Genomic DNA, 20,319 nt, shown 5'->3' on the forward strand with positions numbered 1-20,319 from the left:
GGAGGGCTTTGAGACGATCCCAATAATTTAGGTGCTTTATTGCGTCTATGCGTGCCGTATATGTTCTCTGTATTCCCTCTATTTCAGCAATCTCTCCTGCTCTGAAGGGGGAAGTGAGTACTGAGCAGTACTCAAGACGGGACAACACAAGTGACTTGAAGAGTACAACCATTGTGATGGGATCCCTGGATTTGAAAGTTCTCGTAATCCATCCTATCATTTTTCTGGCTGTCGCAATATTTGCTTGGTTATGCTCCTTAAACGTTAGGTCGTCAGACATTATTATTCCCAAATCCTTTACATGCTGTTTTCCTACTATGGGTACATTTGATTGTGTTTTGTACTCTGTATTATGTTTAAGGTCCTCATTTTTACCGTACCTGAGTACCTGGAATTTATCACTGTTAAACATCATGTTATTTTCTGATGCCCAGTCGAAAACTTTATTATCAGCTTGAAGTTTTTCAATGTCCTCAGCCGAGGTAATTTTCGTACTGATTTTTGTGTCATCTGCAAAGGATGATACGAAGCTGATATATATATACGATATATATATATTTTTGTCTATATCTGATATGAGAATAAGGAAAAGCAGCGGTGCAAGGACTGTACCCTGAGGTACAGAGCTTTTCACTGCACTTGGACTAGATTTTATATGGTTGACAGTTACTCGCTGAGTCCTGTTTGACAGAAAACTGAGTATCCAGCGTCCTACTTTACCGGTTATTCCCATTGACTTCATTTTGTGTGCTATCACGCCATGGTCACATTTATCGAAAGCCTTTGCGAAGTCCGTGTATATCACATCAGCATTCCGTTTCTCTTCTAATGCCTCAGTGACTTTGTCGTAGTGCTCAAGTAGCTGTGAGAGGCACAATCTTCCCGCTCGAAATCCATGTTGGCCTGGGTTGTGAAGGTCATTGGTCTCCATGAAATTGGTGACCTGACTCCTAATCACTCTCTCAAATACTCTTATGATGTGCGATGTTAGTGCAACTGGTCTATAATTTTTGCCAATACTTACTTTATACTTTAATTTGGCTGGACAAATGCGATAATCACCCGGAATAGGTTTGGGCGGATGGGGTGGAGATCTATGTCAACCTCTGGAGGATTATTATGGCTGCCACAATAGACCAATCAGCGAGTATACTTTAGTCCTGACCATAGTTCTTGCACTAGACGTACGCTTGGTCTATATTAGAAGCACACTACGGCTATACATGTCCATCATTTTAAAGTACATACGTTGGCCAGACCATACACTAGAAAGTGAAGGGACGACGACTTGACAATGATCCAGGACGGACCGAAACGTCGTCGTCGTCCCTTCATCTTCTAGTGTGTGGTCTGGTCAACATACTTCAGCCACGTTATTGTGACTCCTTGCCTGCAAGTACATACGTATTTCGTGTCCCGCGCTACGAATCACCTGTCCTATCAACGCCAATCCTTTCATACACATTCGTAAAGGTGTTTTCTGTGGCGAGGAGGAGGAGGAGGGGAGGGGGGGTCAGCCAGCCACTCACCAGTAAGGAGCGACGCTGTGGCTCCGCCCACAGTTCCTTGATGGTATCCAGAGTCGCCTCGCTAGTGGCTGGAAACCGACATTAGAGCCACTTAGTGTCTAGACTGCAGTGAGGTTGTTTGCTGCTGCTCGCATCTCCGCACTTAATACTCATACACCTCGTCCTCTTGCAACACTTGTGAGTGGAGTGTCTCGCGTATCTGAATAAATTTCACGCAAGATAGAGTGTATTAAGAAAACAGGAATCGCTGGTGCACGACGCAAGAGAAAATTGTCCTTGATTGCAAATTAATTACGCAGTGATCAAAAGTTTCAAGGGAATTGAACTAGAAATGCCACTAACAACCTTTCTAAGATTTCCAGCAATCAACCGAGGGTCAAGGAGGAATGAGTAACTTCATCTGTTCTCTTCCTTAGCTCAGAAGGTAAGCACCAATAAACACTATAGGAGTTTTGATGGTACTTTTTGATACTCCTGTCTTCTCAGCCTTACAGCTGCCTCATGTTAGGAAACTTTAGGAGGATGAGCTGCTCTTGTATATGTATAATGGAGCTTTGACTGTGTAGTTTTTCCCCTCCCTTTTCCAACCTGTCGGATGTTGGGGAAATGTCTCACATCTTCCAACATTTTTTGTACAGTCAGTATGGTTTAGTTGGAATAGTACTTGATATGCTGAGGTTCATAGAGCAATAGCTATCTGGGTTCGAATCCTTCACAGGTGAGAAGTTTTCGGTTTATATATATATATATATATATATATATATATATATATATATATATATATATATATATATAAAAATGTATATATATATATATATAAATTTATATATAATATATATATATATATATAAAATATATGCGAATAACAAGCAATACTGCAATATACATTCTGTATATATACCCAAGCATTACCTGGTATAAATATTTAAAGCATGCTATCTGATAGTTATGATACTGGCGTCAGTAGCTAATGACAACCAGGTACACCATGACGTCACAGCTCTCCCAATAAATGGGGGGTACACCCCCCATGGTTCAACCCCCCCCCCCTAGATAATTACGACACATATTTCGTTACCAATAGCATAGAGGCCCCCCATGGTTATGTCATGTCTTACGTTAATACTTTTCAAGTTTTCAGGTAACCAAATGAAAATTTTGACAGCAAATGTCCATCACTATACAATTGAATTCACAATAATCCGAGAATTTAGAGACAACTTAATTACCACTGTTTAAGAAATGTCTATTTTTCAAATGTACAGTTTGTTAAATGTAGATAATACATATATATATATATATATATATATATATATATATATATATATATATATATATATATATATATATATATATATGTCGTACCTAGTAGCCATAACTCACTTCTCAGCCTACTATGCAAGGCCCGATTTGCCTAATAAGCCAAGATTTACTGAATTAATATATTTTCTCTAACTTTTTTCTTATGAAATGATAAAACTACCCATTTCATTATGTATGAGGTCAATTTTTTTTATTGGAGTTAAAATTAACGTAGATATATGACCGAACCTAACCAACCCTACCTAACCTAACCTAACCTATCTTTATAGGTTAGGTTAGGTTAGGTAGCCGAAAACGTTAGGTTAGGTTAGGTTAGGTAGGTTAGGTAGTCGAAAAAACATTAATTCATGAAAACTAGGCTTATTAGGCAAATCGGGCCTTGCATAGTAGGCTGAGAAGTGAGTTCTGGCTACTAGGTACGACATATATATATATATATATATATATATATATATATATATATATATATATATATATATATATATATATATATATATATATATATATATATATATATATATATATCACTCGTAGGCTCGTATTACCTACGAGTTTCTTACTTGCTTATCTTACGACCCGTTTAATATAAACTACAGCACTGTAATTCAGCTAACTACCCTTACAGCGATTATAAAATGGTTTAGCCAGCGAATATAAGCTTTACTACCTGATTCCATTGCGTGACTATTTGTAAAACAAAAACTGTAACTTATCTATTAAGCTGTAACTTGCTGATAAATAGATATATACAATCAGCTGCTAGGGCCGTTTTCTGTCACTGTAGCCTGGAGCCTACAGGGTGGGTGTGGGGAACTGGTCTCTCATGGGTACTGGGGTCCATTAAGACTCCTATTGCAAGCTAATTTAAACTGCTAGTAGGCTTTAATATAAACTGCTAGTAGGCTTTAATATAAACTACTAGTAGGCTTTAATATAAACAACTAGTAGGCTTTAATATAAACTGCTAGTAGGCTTTAATATAAACTACTAGTAGGCTTTAATATAAACTACTAGTAGGCTTTAATATAAACTGCTAGTAGGCTTTAATATAAACTACTAGTAGGCTTTAATATAAACTGCTAGTAGGCTTTAATTTAAACTGCTAGTAGGCTTTAATTTAAACTGCTAACAAGAGTGTGTTAGCATAGACTAACACACTCTTGTTACTAGCTGATCAATGTTGTAACGAGTCTACAACAGTCATTGTTGGAGGTTCAGTTGCTGAGGCTATCATGTGCCTCTGTAACCTTTCCATCTTTGCCCGCATGATGGATATAGGGTGCCTCTGTAACAGTGTGTACTTCTGTTCACATAAAGGCTATGGGAAGGAGACTGGAACTATTAGGGGGAAAGCACCAGGCCATTACGACTATATATATAGCACTTGGAAGGGGTCAGGATAAGGATTTGGGATGAGACAGGGGGTTGAGTGAAAGGAATGGTGTCCAACCACTTGGTGACGGTCGGGGATTGAACGCCGACCTGCATGAAGCGATACCGTCGCTCTACCGTCCAGCTCAAGTGGTTGGGCTCATGGGAATTCACGTACAATTATCCAAACTAACTTATGATTACGTCATATCTCCTCTCATCAAAAACAAGGGTATGGTTTCGTCATCTCTAATGACATGTTCGGTCTGTAGTCGTTTCTGGTGGGAAATGTGCCTCTCAGACGCCTGATAATTATTGCCGAGTTTTCAAGGAGTTTCATTTTTCTTCATTCTTCATCTCTTTGAGTTTATTTGACCTTTTATTCTTATGTATCTTTGTATATTAACAATTGTCTACTGGAACATATGTATGAAGGGAAGGGCGGACGACACATTGGCTCATACGATTAATTATAAGAGGTAGCTTCTATTTATACTCACTCAAACTCTTATATGTGTATGTCTAACCTACGCTTGAAACAATCAAACTAACCCATGTCTATTATCTTATCCGGTAATTTTGATCCAAAATTCAACAACCCTTTTCGCAAAACTGTATATATATATATATATATATATATATATATATATATATATATATATATATATATATTAGTATATTTTGGTAGCAGTCTTTCCTGTAGACATATATTATTAAATATGACCGAAAAAGTAAGATTAATAATTCTAACACGAATCTCAGCAATCAACAGCCAATTATTGCACAACTATATTCTACCCACCTCAAGACTCCGCTCCAATATAGAAGCATCAAGAAATATGGACCAATAGGCTTTCTACAAACACTTCTATTCAATACCCATTGTTTCTGTTCTGTCTTGTGTTGATACTTTTAATACCCTATTAATATCCCCTCATGTTCTGTCTTGTGTTAATGCCACATCACTATATGCCACATCATCCCTCCCACCTCACTCAAATGTAGATATAATAGCAGAGATACGTAAGTTCTAATCAGTTGTGTATTTGTGAAGTCTTTGAAAATGTAATAAGTTTTACGAAACGCGCCCGTGTCGCGTCAGACTAGAAATAAAAATGAATTTTGGAGAAGTGATTTTTGATTTACCTCCAACAGTGAAGCGTAATGTACGAAAGATTGAGAAAATTCGTGTTAGAATTATTAATCTTACTTTTTCGGTCATATTTAATAATATATATATATATATATATATATATATATATATATATATATATATATATATATATATATATATATATATATATATATATATATGTGAGGAGGTGGTTCACCAGCTCACTTACAATAGTGCTCTTATGCCTGTGGGAGCCAGTACACTTGTTAAGTGCACTTGTTAAGTGGGCGGACTTAAGTTTTGTACCAGCAACCGAAACATCTAGTGTTTGGGCTCATGTGAGAGCCCCAGTCATCAGCAGTCCATAAATGTTACCCTGGCCGGGGTGGCATGTCTGTGGACAGTGCTAGAGCTGATAGCATCATCTCATTGTATGGCATGGAGCCAGACAACTTTGCGCGCGAACGCCTAGGCCGCAGGCGTGGGGTGAAACATGTGGGGCCCCACGCTCGCTGGCCACTTGAGTGGTTGTCATGGGAACCAGCCGCCATCTTAGTAAACATCTTGAGCCGCCATGTTGGTCGGCCATCTTGGAGCTGCCCTAGGGGCTATGCTACACCGTCGCTGATTGGATGAGAGGGGTAGGCCGCTGTATGCCTTCCTCTCATTGGTTATTTCGAGAAGGACGCGGGAAGAGCCGGTGTGAGCATCATTCTGAACTCAGCCGCCACCTTGTCAAGACGCATCCTGTACTCAATTCGGCCAAATTGATGTATAGGGCGTCGTGGTGGCTGGACTACAACTGCTGATGCTTCCTGCTTCACCTACGACATCGGTCGTCACAGAATCCGGCCGAAGTCGTCGCTTGGAGGGGTTTAAGACATTATTGTATGCAGGGGGTAGAGGTACAGTGATCTGGGATCGTGGGGGAATGTGCATACGAGCAGCAACAGACTCGTAGATCCCATACCAGTGTTGATTAGACTTGCTAGTGCTCTGTAGCAGTCGATGGGAACGGGGAAATTCGTGTCAGTGTTAAGGCAATTTCCCAATGTTGGTGTGAGACGCTATCGTTGTGCGCGTCACCTGGGTATGAACGCTTCACTTCACCGGGGAGTCGAGGGTGCGAACTCAGCCGTGTTGAGTGTGAGGGGTTCGAGTGTGCGCCAATTTTCTGTGTTTGTACTACGGTCAGGAACTACCGCCGCCTACGCCACCCGGAGCGAGCCAGCCACCTATAGCGGGGTGCCTGATGTATGGGAATGGTGTGTAAAGCCGGCAGTGTGAATGAGTAAGTACCTATGTGTGTATTTCGGTGATTAGTAGTCTCTAAAGCTTGAATTCGAGGTCAAGTGTTCCGTCACATTGTCACGCAGCACCTGTTCAGGTGGAGTGAATTGTGGGCGAGGAGATTAATCACCTGTGTTGTCATCTTGTCAGTCCAGAGGGACTGGTGTACACAGACGTACAGTGTGTGTGTGTGTGGGTACACACGGGAACACAGAATATACATAGATTAGCCAAGGACGGAGAGGATGTCCATGTAATAAATTCTTTTATTTCATTGTGGTAATCATTTTTGATCGTCCGTGGGACGGAGTGATATCATTTCCATGTGTGGTCTTGCAGGTGTGGAATTCCAACACTGAGCGCTCAGGTATGTGTAACGCCAGTGATTCCTGGCAATGATTATTGTGGAGTGTGCCACAGTGTGGCTTAAATTTCTTGTAGTGTTCCCAGGGCCGTGACAAGTGTGATTTATATAAATATATATATATTGTGGTTGCAGTATTAATTAACGTAATTTTGGTGAGGTTTGGTGAGTGACGAGGCCGTCTAGAGAGACCGCCCCCGCTCTGTCGAGTAACGTAACTCTCGAGTGTTTATCGGCAGGCGTGACCGATAAATCACTCACCCATGTGATTTAAGGAGTGTGAGATTCTCCTTAGTGTTCCCAATAACGTTTGATAGCTGTAGGCTACATGTGTCAGCGGTAATTATATATATATATATAATCGTAGTGTCACGGTGCCCAGTGTTAATGTGTTATTTACTGTGTGGTGATTGCAATATATTGACCTATGTTCTAGGGGTCATTTGCAGCAGTAAGTAAGTAAGTGTGTGCAGTATCCTAATATTTGGAAATTGGAGTACTTGCCGTGTGGGTTATTGCAAAGGGGGTTGTTATTTGATGGTGATTGTTGCTAGTGTTGAGCAATCACCGTATGTGATTGCAGTTCAGTAAAACCATTGTGGGGCAGTGTTCTAGAGGGTTCATGTCCTGTATGTTATTTTGCTAGATTCTGCAGTATTGTCATAGCAACCGGATTGTAACGTAAATCACTGTGATTTGTTAGTGTGATTTGTCATTGTCGTGGGGGAACTCGGCTGTAGACGAGTACTTGGGTACACATATATTCTCCTGGTTATCTGGTAGGACATCGAAGTCCAGTATTCAGTGAGGTGATTGCGAGGCAATTAATATAACGTAACCAAGGGAACGCCCATTGCTTTAAGAGAATTTGTTCTTTGACAATTTGAGTAACGTAGAATGCGTTTGGGTTAATTTACTTTCCTGTAAGCAGCTACGGTAGTCTCGAGGAGCCTAGCCATCAGCCAGATAAGAATTAGAGTATTGTCTGTCGTAATTAACGGTCAGTGGGCCGGGTAATTGACGTGTTTCAGGAAGTCAAAGTAATTAATCTCGATCCTTGTTTGATCGACTCACACGAAGGCTACATTGTTCCATTAACGTAACGTCGTTATCTGCTCGGAAGTACCGGCATTGGATTGACTCGTGAGAGGAGTAACGTCATTTAGAATAACGTAAACGTGGGGCTAATTACTGTTATTAGTCGCCTGAATTGGTCTGAGTATGGAAGGCTTAGACGGAATTCGTACCTTAATGTAAATTGCTGAGCCAGTGTGAAAGGTTGCGTATTTTAATTGTTTAATTATTGATCTTGAGGATAGTAATTAATTACTCTAAAGGTAATCACGAGTGATTACCGTTCTCTTAGCACTTTGGACATTGTAAATCAGAGTTTACCATCGCTGAGTGATTAGTAACCGATTAACGTAAATTTACGTAACTAGTAAAGAGATTAATCAGCTGTCTGGAAGTACAGGGATTAATGGGATTTTCTCACTGAATGCTCGACGGGTAGAGTGTTGTTTGATTTCCGCGTTACTAGTGACAGTTGTAAGAGTTGTTAATTTAACGTAAATGTTACCTTGTTATTAACGTAAATGTTATTGTGTTATTAACGTAAATCAATTGTTATTGATTGTTGATCGTCCGTGGGACGTAGTGTTAACGTAAGGATTAATTTGAGGAAGGGTGCTGGAGTTGCCAGTGAACCCATTAGTTATTGTTGTCATCGAAAGACTACTGATTTGATTGCATTGCAACCGCTGTTGCAGGAGTAGACTGCACTGAGGCGTAGAACAGTTAGGAGGTTACTGGAGACGTATTTCAGAACCTACTGTGTCATTTGTTGTAATTGTGATTATAGATCTGTTAGTTCTTGTTTCTTGTTGATTCCTCTGTGGTCACGCTTATGTTCGAGTTAGTTCATTATGCAGTCCGAGGGGCTGGTGTCTAGCTGTCATTGATAGTGTCACAGGAAGGATTTCGAGTAACGTCATTGACATTTCTTTTGTTTTGTTGTAGTAGTTAGTACTTTATTGAATAAACTAAGTTGTTATGGTTAACACTGTCTTTTCGTTACACCCCCACACATTATTAATGTTATGCAAATGTTCTTCACACTCGACTAACATTGAGACTTATTTTCTGAGCTTTGGATCAAATATACGGCACCACACAACAATAAATTATTGTTGTGAGAGCCCGTGACCTACTCGTTAGATTCGCTTCGGCGATTGGCGAAGGTCGGCGGCCTAAGTGGGGGGGATTTCAATTTTCATTGGGGTCTCGGCGTTTGCTCGCGCCTAGTCAATTGTTCATACATGGTCCCAAAGTGAGGAATGAGCTGGTTACTACACTGGTGTGTTAGCTAAGCAAGTCCTTCCTCAGGCGACCTAGTTGAATATCACGACAGGAATAAAGGTTAAAGAATAAAGAAAATTCTTAGAAATTTTCCGAGCTAAAATTCCTTATACCAATTATAATTTATTCCAAAACTTCTCACAAGTTAAAAATACAAAAACTCTCACAGCGTGGCGCCCAACGTGGGGCCGTAGACTTTTGATTCATAATCAGAAAAGTAAGATTCATCAAGTTGAGAAACCTGTGAAGAAAGGTGTGCAGAACATTGCAGAACAATATTGCTGTGGGTGTGTATGTTGTCGGTTAGCAGGATTAGGTACACACACACCACACACACAGAATGGATGAGGATTATAGAAAGAAGTACGTATATCTGTATGTGACTAAGTATGGCGTGCTGCCAAAAGATAGAAACAGTCGTACAGATGAGGAATGTACGCGGTATGTTGAGGATCATAATGCCTATGTACGGCGTCTATGTCTAGAAAGAGCAAACAGAAGTGATCTAGGGGACAAGGGAGTTCCCCTAGCCGACCGTGGTATAGTCGGTATGTCAGGGGGTGTGGGATTGAGTCCACCCCAGGAGAAGGAAGGGGAGTCGCGACCCCAGCCTAGGCTAAGGACTGATTCCTTGGGCCACAGAAACGTTTCGTTGGAAGTAGTCAATCAGATACCAGAACAACCTCTCAGGAGGGGGACTGAACAACCCCAGGAGGAAATTACTTTAGAGTACCTAGCAGCTCAAGCTGATGCTATGAAACTGCAAAGAGAGGATAAGGCCAAATTTGTGACTTACATGTGGAATGCCCACCACGAGAGATTGACTAGATTGGAGATTGCAAGAGTGCAATCCGAGGCAAGGACGGGGAGTCAAGCCCCTCCTGCCGCGCCAAGCTCAGAGGTACAGGCGCTGGAAGTAGAGGTACCTCCTCTATTGCCAAGAGAGGAGAAGATCGATCCTAGGGATGCATACCTAGATCGATGTGTGACAAAGGTTGAAAGGTTTACTCAAGCTCCAAGTAAGGGAGCCAAACCTAAAGAAAGCAAGTCTAAGGGACACCAACAGAAACCCAAGGTTAAGGGACCCAGGTGCTTCACATGCAACATGGCAGGTCACCGAGCAGCTAAGTGCCCGAGCAGCACTAGGCTTAAGACTAAGAAGGTGACCAAGGTGCAAGTTACAGGCATGAGTACCGTGGGAGGTGATGCCCTAAGAGACACACTCGAGTTAACTAGAGGAAGAGTTAATGGGCAATGGACGAGTGTCTTTCGAGACCGGGGTGCTACAGTTAACATGGTCAGGAGCAGTTTGGTTGAGCCTGAGAGTAGAACAGGTCGAACCCTCCATGTCCAGTACCCAGATGGCACTGGTAAGGACATGGAAGAAGTGTCCGTGTTGGTAGACACCCCATATATCAAAGGTAAGATCAAAGCTGCGCTAAGTAGAAAGGCAGTGTATGGACTTTTGATAGGTAATACTCCTGGTATAGAGAACCAGGTGGGTCTGTCCTGTGGAAATGACCCAGAGGAAACAGGAACAGGTGAGAGGAAGGTTAAACCCGCTGGCGTTGACACCGAGCGTCAGCCGGCTGGTCGAGCAGAGATCACCGCCGCTCAGACAGAAGAAGAGGCGCAGCAGGTGAAAGAAAACCGGAGCCATCCTCCTCTCCCTATTGCACAGAAAACGAGAACTGATTCAGAGGGACTCAGATGGGTCTCACCAGCTGACGGCGATGTCACACGGCCGCCAGATGAGGAAGTCAAGGTCGCCTCTTATCAGGCGAAAGATCAGGTGCATGAGGTAAAAGGAAAAAAGAGCAATTTTCCTTCTTTCATTTCACAGAAAACGGAGGTGAGCCCAGTGAGACGGGTGTGGCCTGGATCAGGTGATCCCGCCACAACCTGTCGACCAGCCAGGCCCGCGAGGGTTAACACCACTCAGGAGAGTAAACGTCTGCTTGATGTTACCAGTGGTGAGGCTAAGGTAGCTGTGGTTCCCACAAGTGAAGTGGATATTCTGGACCAATCTTTCAGGCTGTTGGAAGATCGTTCAGACAAACGAACGGTCGCTGAGAGATTGATGAACGAGCAGGTCAGTGACCTAGTGCTCAGTGAGGGGCGAGGTTTGACAGCTGCTGAAGAGGCCTCAGCCCGGTCAACTCAGTCGGTAGAGCAACCCGGTCTGAGAGTGACAGACAGACAGGAAGAAAGACCCTGTCACCGGGAAGTCAAGACAGTCTGCTAACTGTCGGGATTGTGTCGGTAGGGTAGGGAAGGTGTTGAGTCTGTACTTCATTGGTAAGTCCATCCCAGTGTGCTACCTATTGTGTCCAGTATGACACAGACCTGTGGGGCGAGAGTGTGAAGGGACTGAGGAAGGGAAGCTGCGAGGCGTTGAGCCGGCTTAACCTGGACCCAGAACCTGAGCAAGACCGCACTATGGTCAGGAAGTACCACCCTGGACGAGCCAGTGACGTCACATCTTGTCCCGCCAGCCACCGACGTCAACAGAAAACGGATGAATCACCACCACCACCCAGCCGCCGTGCACTTAAGTAAGAGCCAAGTGTAAGTGGCTGGTGATTTTTAGATGAAATTTTCCTCCGGGAAATTTTATCTTTTTGGTGGGGAGTTATGTGAGGAGGTGGTTCACCAGCTCACTTACAATAGTGCTCTTATGCCTGTGGGAGCCAGTACACTTGTTAAGTGCACTTGTTAAGTGGGCGGACTTAAGTTTTGTACCAGCAACCGAAACATCTAGTGTTTGGGCTCATGTGAGAGCCCCAGTCATCAGCAGTCCATAAATGTTACCCTGGCCGGGGTGGCATGTCTGTGGACAGTGCTAGAGCTGATAGCATCATCTCATTGTATGGCATGGAGCCAGACAACTTTGCGCGCGAACGCCTAGGCCGCAGGCGTGGGGTGAAACATGTGGGGCCCCACGCTCGCTGGCCACTTGAGTGGTTGTCATGGGAACCAGCCGCCATCTTAGTAAACATCTTGAGCCGCCATGTTGGTCGGCCATCTTGGAGCTGCCCTAGGGGCTATGCTACACCGTCGCTGATTGGATGAGAGGGGTAGGCCGCTGTATGCCTTCCTCTCATTGGTTATTTCGAGAAGGACGCGGGAAGAGCCGGTGTGAGCATCATTCTGAACTCAGCCGCCACCTTGTCAAGACGCATCCTGTACTCAATTCGGCCAAATTGATGTATAGGGCGTCGTGGTGGCTGGACTACAACTGCTGATGCTTCCTGCTTCACCTACGACATCGGTCGTCACAGAATCCGGCCGAAGTCGTCGCTTGGAGGGGTTTAAGACATTATTGTATGCAGGGGGTAGAGGTACAGTGATCTGGGATCGTGGGGGAATGTGCATACGAGCAGCAACAGACTCGTAGATCCCATACCAGTGTTGATTAGACTTGCTAGTGCTCTGTAGCAGTCGATGGGAACGGGGAAATTCGTGTCAGTGTTAAGGCAATTTCCCAATGTTGGTGTGAGACGCTATCGTTGTGCGCGTCACCTGGGTATGAACGCTTCACTTCACCGGGGAGTCGAGGGTGCGAACTCAGCCGTGTTGAGTGTGAGGGGTTCGAGTGTGCGCCAATTTTCTGTGTTTGTACTACGGTCAGGAACTACCGCCGCCTACGCCACCCGGAGCGAGCCAGCCACCTATAGCGGGGTGCCTGATGTATGGGAATGGTGTGTAAAGCCGGCAGTGTGAATGAGTAAGTACCTATGTGTGTATTTCGGTGATTAGTAGTCTCTAAAGCTTGAATTCGAGGTCAAGTGTTCCGTCACATTGTCACGCAGCACCTGTTCAGGTGGAGTGAATTGTGGGCGAGGAGATTAATCACCTGTGTTGTCATCTTGTCAGTCCAGAGGGACTGGTGTACACAGACGTACAGTGTGTGTGTGTGTGGGTACACACGGGAACACAGAATATACATAGATTAGCCAAGGACGGAGAGGATGTCCATGTAATAAATTCTTTTATTTCATTGTGGTAATCATTTTTGATCGTCCGTGGGACGGAGTGATATCATTTCCATGTGTGGTCTTGCAGGTGTGGAATTCCAACACTGAGCGCTCAGGTATGTGTAACGCCAGTGATTCCTGGCAATGATTATTGTGGAGTGTGCCACAGTGTGGCTTAAATTTCTTGTAGTGTTCCCAGGGCCGTGACAAGTGTGATTTATATAAATATATATATATTGTGGTTGCAGTATTAATTAACGTAATTTTGGTGAGGTTTGGTGAGTGACGAGGCCGTCTAGAGAGACCGCCCCCGCTCTGTCGAGTAACGTAACTCTCGAGTGTTTATCGGCAGGCGTGACCGATAAATCACTCACCCATGTGATTTAAGGAGTGTGAGATTCTCCTTAGTGTTCCCAATAACGTTTGATAGCTGTAGGCTACATGTGTCAGCGGTAATTATATATATATATATAATCGTAGTGTCACGGTGCCCAGTGTTAATGTGTTATTTACTGTGTGGTGATTGCAATATATTGACCTATGTTCTAGGGGTCATTTGCAGCAGTAAGTAAGTAAGTGTGTGCAGTATCCTAATATTTGGAAATTGGAGTACTTGCCGTGTGGGTTATTGCAAAGGGGGTTGTTATTTGATGGTGATTGTTGCTAGTGTTGAGCAATCACCGTATGTGATTGCAGTTCAGTAAAACCATTGTGGGGCAGTGTTCTAGAGGGTTCATGTCCTGTATGTTATTTTGCTAGATTCTGCAGTATTGTCATAGCAACCGGATTGTAACGTAAATCACTGTGATTTGTTAGTGTGATTTGTCATTGTCGTGGGGGAACTCGGCTGTAGACGAGTACTTGGGTACACATATATTCTCCTGGTTATCTGGTAGGACATCGAAGTCCAGTATTCAGTGAGGTGATTGCGAGGCAATTAATATAACGTAACCAAGGGAACGCCCATTGCTTTAAGAGAATTTGTTCTTTGACAATTTGAGTAACGTAGAATGCGTTTGGGTTAATTTACTTTCCTGTAAGCAGCTACGGTAGTCTCGAGGAGCCTAGCCATCAGCCAGATAAGAATTAGAGTATTGTCTGTCGTAATTAACGGTCAGTGGGCCGGGTAATTGACGTGTTTCAGGAAGTCAAAGTAATTAATCTCGATCCTTGTTTGATCGACTCACACGAAGGCTACATTGTTCCATTAACGTAACGTCGTTATCTGCTCGGAAGTACCGGCATTGGATTGACTCGTGAGAGGAGTAACGTCATTTAGAATAACGTAAACGTGGGGCTAATTACTGTTATTAGTCGCCTGAATTGGTCTGAGTATGGAAGGCTTAGACGGAATTCGTACCTTAATGTAAATTGCTGAGCCAGTGTGAAAGGTTGCGTATTTTAATTGTTTAATTATTGATCTTGAGGATAGTAATTAATTACTCTAAAGGTAATCACGAGTGATTACCGTTCTCTTAGCACTTTGGACATTGTAAATCAGAGTTTACCATCGCTGAGTGATTAGTAACCGATTAACGTAAATTTACGTAACTAGTAAAGAGATTAATCAGCTGTCTGGAAGTACAGGGATTAATGGGATTTTCTCACTGAATGCTCGACGGGTAGAGTGTTGTTTGATTTCCGCGTTACTAGTGACAGTTGTAAGAGTTGTTAATTTAACGTAAATGTTACCTTGTTATTAACGTAAATGTTATTGTGTTATTAACGTAAATCAATTGTTATTGATTGTTGATCGTCCGTGGGACGTAGTGTTAACGTAAGGATTAATTTGAGGAAGGGTGCTGGAGTTGCCAGTGAACCCATTAGTTATTGTTGTCATCGAAAGACTACTGATTTGATTGCATTGCAACCGCTGTTGCAGGAGTAGACTGCACTGAGGCGTAGAACAGTTAGGAGGTTACTGGAGACGTATTTCAGAACCTACTGTGTCATTTGTTGTAATTGTGATTATAGATCTGTTAGTTCTTGTTTCTTGTTGATTCCTCTGTGGTCACGCTTATGTTCGAGTTAGTTCATTATGCAGTCCGAGGGGCTGGTGTCTAGCTGTCATTGATAGTGTCACAGGAAGGATTTCGAGTAACGTCATTGACATTTCTTTTGTTTTGTTGTAGTAGTTAGTACTTTATTGAATAAACTAAGTTGTTATGGTTAACACTGTCTTTTCGTTACACCCCCACACATTATTAATGTTATGCAAATGTTCTTCACACTCGACTAACATTGAGACTTATTTTCTGAGCTTTGGATCAAATATACGGCACCACACAACAATAAATTATTGTTGTGAGAGCCCGTGACCTACTCGTTAGATTCGCTTCGGCGATTGGCGAAGGTCGGCGGCCTAAGTGGGGGGGATTTCAATTTTCATTGGGGTCTCGGCGTTTGCTCGCGCCTAGTCAATTGTTCATACATGGTCCCAAAGTGAGGAATGAGCTGGTTACTACACTGGTGTGTTAGCTAAGCAAGTCCTTCCTCAGGCGACCTAGTTGAATATCACGACAGGAATAAAGGTTAAAGAATAAAGAAAATTCTTAGAAATTTTCCGAGCTAAAATTCCTTATACCAATTATAATTTATTCCAAAACTTCTCACAAGTTAAAAATACAAAAACTCTCACAATATATATCCACATCTCCAGTCATCCTTCCCTTGAACGTACAATGACATCATACCTTTCAATATAACACGGATAAACATGCATGTTTTCTAAGCATAATTAGCGTCCTCTGGTTGGAATGTATTTGTTAAGGAACGTATAGACACACACACACACACACACACACACACACACACACACACACACACACACACACACACACACACACACACACACACACACACACACAGTTTTAAATGTAGATATGACAGAGCCCAGTAGGCTTCAGGAATCTGTACACCAGTTGATTGACAATTGAGAGGCTGGACCAAAGAGCCAAAGCTCAACCCCCGCAAGCACAAATAGGTGAGTACACACATACACACACACACACACACACACACACACACACACACACACACACACACACACACACACACACACACACACACACACACCATGTTTTAAACAGCGTCATGGTTGCCATTAACACATACGTAAACGCCGTTAAAATAAGCCTGAAGGTGTGACGTGTGAACCTTCTCGTGAATATATGTGTTTTTTTATTATCATATACGTAAGAAAATATATTTTTATATCTACAGGATATATCGTATATGAGACGACTCGACACCCGTTTTTTATATTAAAATCTACTTAACCAAATTCAACCTATCATGCCTAACCTAACATGATGAAACTTAACCCAGCCTAACGTAGCTTAATCTAGAATAGACTAACCTAGTGATGGTTACAGTTTTAACATTTAAAACACGTGTAAAACGCCAGTTAATGTTTTGACCTGACCTCTGTGGTGATGCCGTTATATCCCAGCTCCGTGTTCTCATATCCCAGCTCCGTGTCCTCATATCCCAGCTCCGTGTTCTCATATCCCAGCTCCGTGTCTTCATATCCCAGCCCCGTGTTCTCATATCCCAGCTCCGTGTCTTCATATCCCAGCCCCGTGTTCTCATATCCCAGCTCCGTGTTCTCATATCCCAGCTCCATGTCCTCATATCCCAGCTCCGTGTCCTCATATCCCAGCTCCGTGTTCTCATATCCTAACTCCATGTCCACTTATCCCAGCTCCATGTTCTCATATCCCAGCTCCGTGTTCTCATATCCCAGCTCCGTGTCCTCATATCCCAACTCCGTGTCCACATATCCCAGCTCCGTGTTCTCATATCCCAGCCCCGTGTCCTCATATCCCAGCTCCGTGTCCTCATATCCCAGCTCCGTGTTCTCATATCCCAGCTCCGTGTCCTCATATCCCAGCCCCGTGTCCTCATATCCTAGCTCCGTGTTCTCATATCCCAGCTCCGTGTTCTTATATCCCAGCTCCGTGTCTTCATATCGCTTCCAAATGCCATATCGTCAAACTGACTTATCATTTTCACCTCATAATCACGATTGCCATGTAAATTTACAATTGTCAATGACGGAATATTGAAGTTGTGCCATAGGATCGAACATGCGTCCCTGAACTCCTCAGGTACACGCACCACCGGCTGAACCATGATGGGTTAGACAACTTGGGGACATGTCCAGAGACACAGGATCGATCCCATTGCACAACTCATCGCGTTCTTGTGAATTTTTTGTGCACATAATTTTCAATATTTGAATCAATTCATCTCAGTGATTTTATCTTTCAAAATTGAAGATATCTAACTCTTCTAAACAGGTTTCATGAATTTTTTTCTCATTCTAACACCTGGCTGATAGGTGAAGAGTTGGGTAAGATCCGGAATCCGGATTTAGGAATCAAGGAATCCGGATTCAGGAATCTGGATTCAGGATTCAGATCTCCAGAAATTATTGTTGGGACATTTCTGTTTAGTACAATGTTGAGCGGGATGGTGGGTAGACCTATGTATAATGTTTTCTTGGAAGGGAAGGGAAATATTGGGATAAAGCGTCAAGTAATTACGACTATATAGCAATGGGAAGGGGTCACCATAAGGGAAATGGGATGGGACGGTGGGAAAGGAATGATGCCCAACCACTCGGACGGTCGGGAATTGAACGCCGACCTGCCTGAGAATAGTAGGACCTACAAATGATGAAGGATCGTTGCTTGGGGATATTTCTACCCGCTATGATAGTGTCTTAAGGCACAATATCATAGCACTACAATTCAATTTTTAACTGCTATATCAAGGTTCCCCTGAAGGGACAGTTTATATTTTCTTCTAAAGTAGAAGATCCCATGTGATTGAGGTGTTGATAACTGTTGCAACTCTATCAGTATGATGTCGATGTCGTGATTGCACATCTCACTTGTTAAGACCTTTTTGTTATTTTACAAGTGTCGTATGATGCTCTGCTTAATTACAATGTACATCACGCATTTGGAAATACCGAGGGACATCCGTTTGTTACAGTCTGCCTCCAGCCGGATTCCTACACTCATATGAGGATTCTAAATCTCCTTGAGTGATATCAGATCCCTCAGGTGGGGCGTCTGTTTCAACCCCAGGATTCCCTGCAATCAACAGCTTCATTTTGCAGTCGAGGAGTCACAATAACGTGGCTGAAATATGTTGACACACACACAATCGACTTGAGAATGGTCCAAGACGGACCGAAATGTCTTCGACCCTTCACTTTCTAGTGTGTGTGGTTTGGTCAACCGCTTCATTTTGTTTCATTGAGGCTTCAGTCCCGACCTTCACTGTAGCAGGATTTAATACGTATATTTAACCCAAAGATTGAATTTATTGAGCAGCATCACTCATCCTGTGAGTGAACGTCCCGTCATAGCAACGTGTACAGTTAGTATATCCGGGTTCATTGTCGACTCACAGTTCGTAGTTCCGGGTTCGAATCCCGGGACAAAAATCGTTGGACACGTTTCCTATCACCTGGCCTCCATTAGGTGATAAGAAACGTGTCCAATGATTTTTGTCCCGTCCAGGATTCGAACCCGGAACTGCCAAGTCTGAGTTCACCTAGACGTAAATAGGTACCCACGAGTCAGCCTATTGTGGGGGTTACATCCTAGGGGAAGGGGGGAGAGGAGAATCACTAATCCGACCTTGGGGGGCAATTCGACCTATGTATATGTGGTTTGGAGAGCTGGTTGGTTAGTTTAGGCTGGGTAGGCCTATGTATGTTTGTAGTTAACCCTCATCCTCACGGCCACATTCCGCGACACTTAAAGAGATAACAATCGCCTCCCTCACACCTGACTCCGTCCTTCACACATGTGACTCCGTCCCTCACACACCTGTTCTTTGTGTTATACAGCATAGTCTGCAAGTTACAGTATATTACAATATAATAAGTGCCATTGTGTACCCAGGAAGCACCACACATTACCAGTAGGGTCCACGACCTGTAGTGGCGTGAAGATGATGACTTCACAGTAACGTCAAACATCTCCTTCATGATGTTTGGATATACATCACAACAGGTTAGGTTAAGTTAGGTTAAGTTAGGTTAAGTTAGGTTCGGTTAGGATAGGTGGGGTAAGATTAGGTTAGGATAGGAGGGGTTAGATTAGGTTAGGTTAGGTTAGGATAGGTGGGGTTAGATTAGGTTAGGTTATGTGAGGTTCAAGTTCAAGTATGTTATTTGACACAGTAAAATACATCTCAAAGGGATGGAGTAGCTTAGGCTATTTCTACCCCCCAAAAGAGGTTAGGTTAGGTTAGGTTAGGTTAGGATAGGTTAAGTTAGGTGGAGTGAGGTTAGGTTAGGTTAGATTAAGTTAGGAGAGATCTCCTAACTCTAAACTTTCAATTCTGTGTGAAGCGAGAGAGCAAAGACGTCCTCAACTCACAATCGTTGTACCCGAGTTCAAACCCCGGGCAGGACAAAGACGGCTTGGTGGGGACATTTCTTTCCACCTGATGCACCTGTTCCCCTAGCAGCGAAATAAGCACCCGGAAGTCTAGTAGGTTGTTGTGGGCTGAACTGGACGAGGTCAATAGTCGGCCTTTCCAGTCAAAGGTCAACTTTGACCAGCATTCTGATCACTTGACCTAACTGACAGACCTTCCCTACACTTTGTGTATCATTAAATTATATATCTTGCATGTATAATATACATAATGTATATATTTTTTAATAAACCTAAAAGGGGTACCACCTCTGGTGTAATTGTAGGGACCCATAGCCTCTGAGAAGTAAATAAAGAGTACTCAGAGAAGACCTTGTGGATACTCACTGAACATTTTGATATTTTCTTCTCCTACTATCTCTATTCTTTTCGTATGTGTACTATACTGTACACATACGAAACCTAATCAAACCTATCTAACCTAATCAATACTGGCCTCTCCTCTGGGTGAGGAGAGGCACCCAGTCTGAGGACCCAGTGTGATGTGCTAGACTGAAGGGGAGGAACGAGTGTGATATGCTAGTGTGAGACA

The 20,319-nt window shown here is 43.0% G+C and overlaps 1 protein-coding gene across 2 annotated transcripts in view; it reads left to right on the forward strand.

The window, feature by feature from the left end:
• The first annotated feature begins 1,601 nt into the window (after positions 1-1,601).
• The window catches only part of LOC123755338 (patched domain-containing protein 3), a 36,418-nt gene continuing 17,700 nt past the window's right edge, over positions 1,602-20,319 (forward strand). The window contains exon 1 of one of the 2 annotated variants that reach the window (XM_045737874.2): positions 1,602-1,953. The gene's annotated coding sequence lies outside the window, so the exon portion shown is untranslated. Of the gene's footprint in view, positions 1,954-11,269; positions 13,077-20,319 lie in introns of those variants that run through there. The other variant, XM_069327881.1, reaches the window with a different exon arrangement.

Source organism: Procambarus clarkii, chromosome 20 (assembly GCF_040958095.1).
Source record: "Procambarus clarkii isolate CNS0578487 chromosome 20, FALCON_Pclarkii_2.0, whole genome shotgun sequence".
Taxonomy (NCBI): domain Eukaryota; kingdom Metazoa; phylum Arthropoda; class Malacostraca; order Decapoda; family Cambaridae; genus Procambarus; species Procambarus clarkii.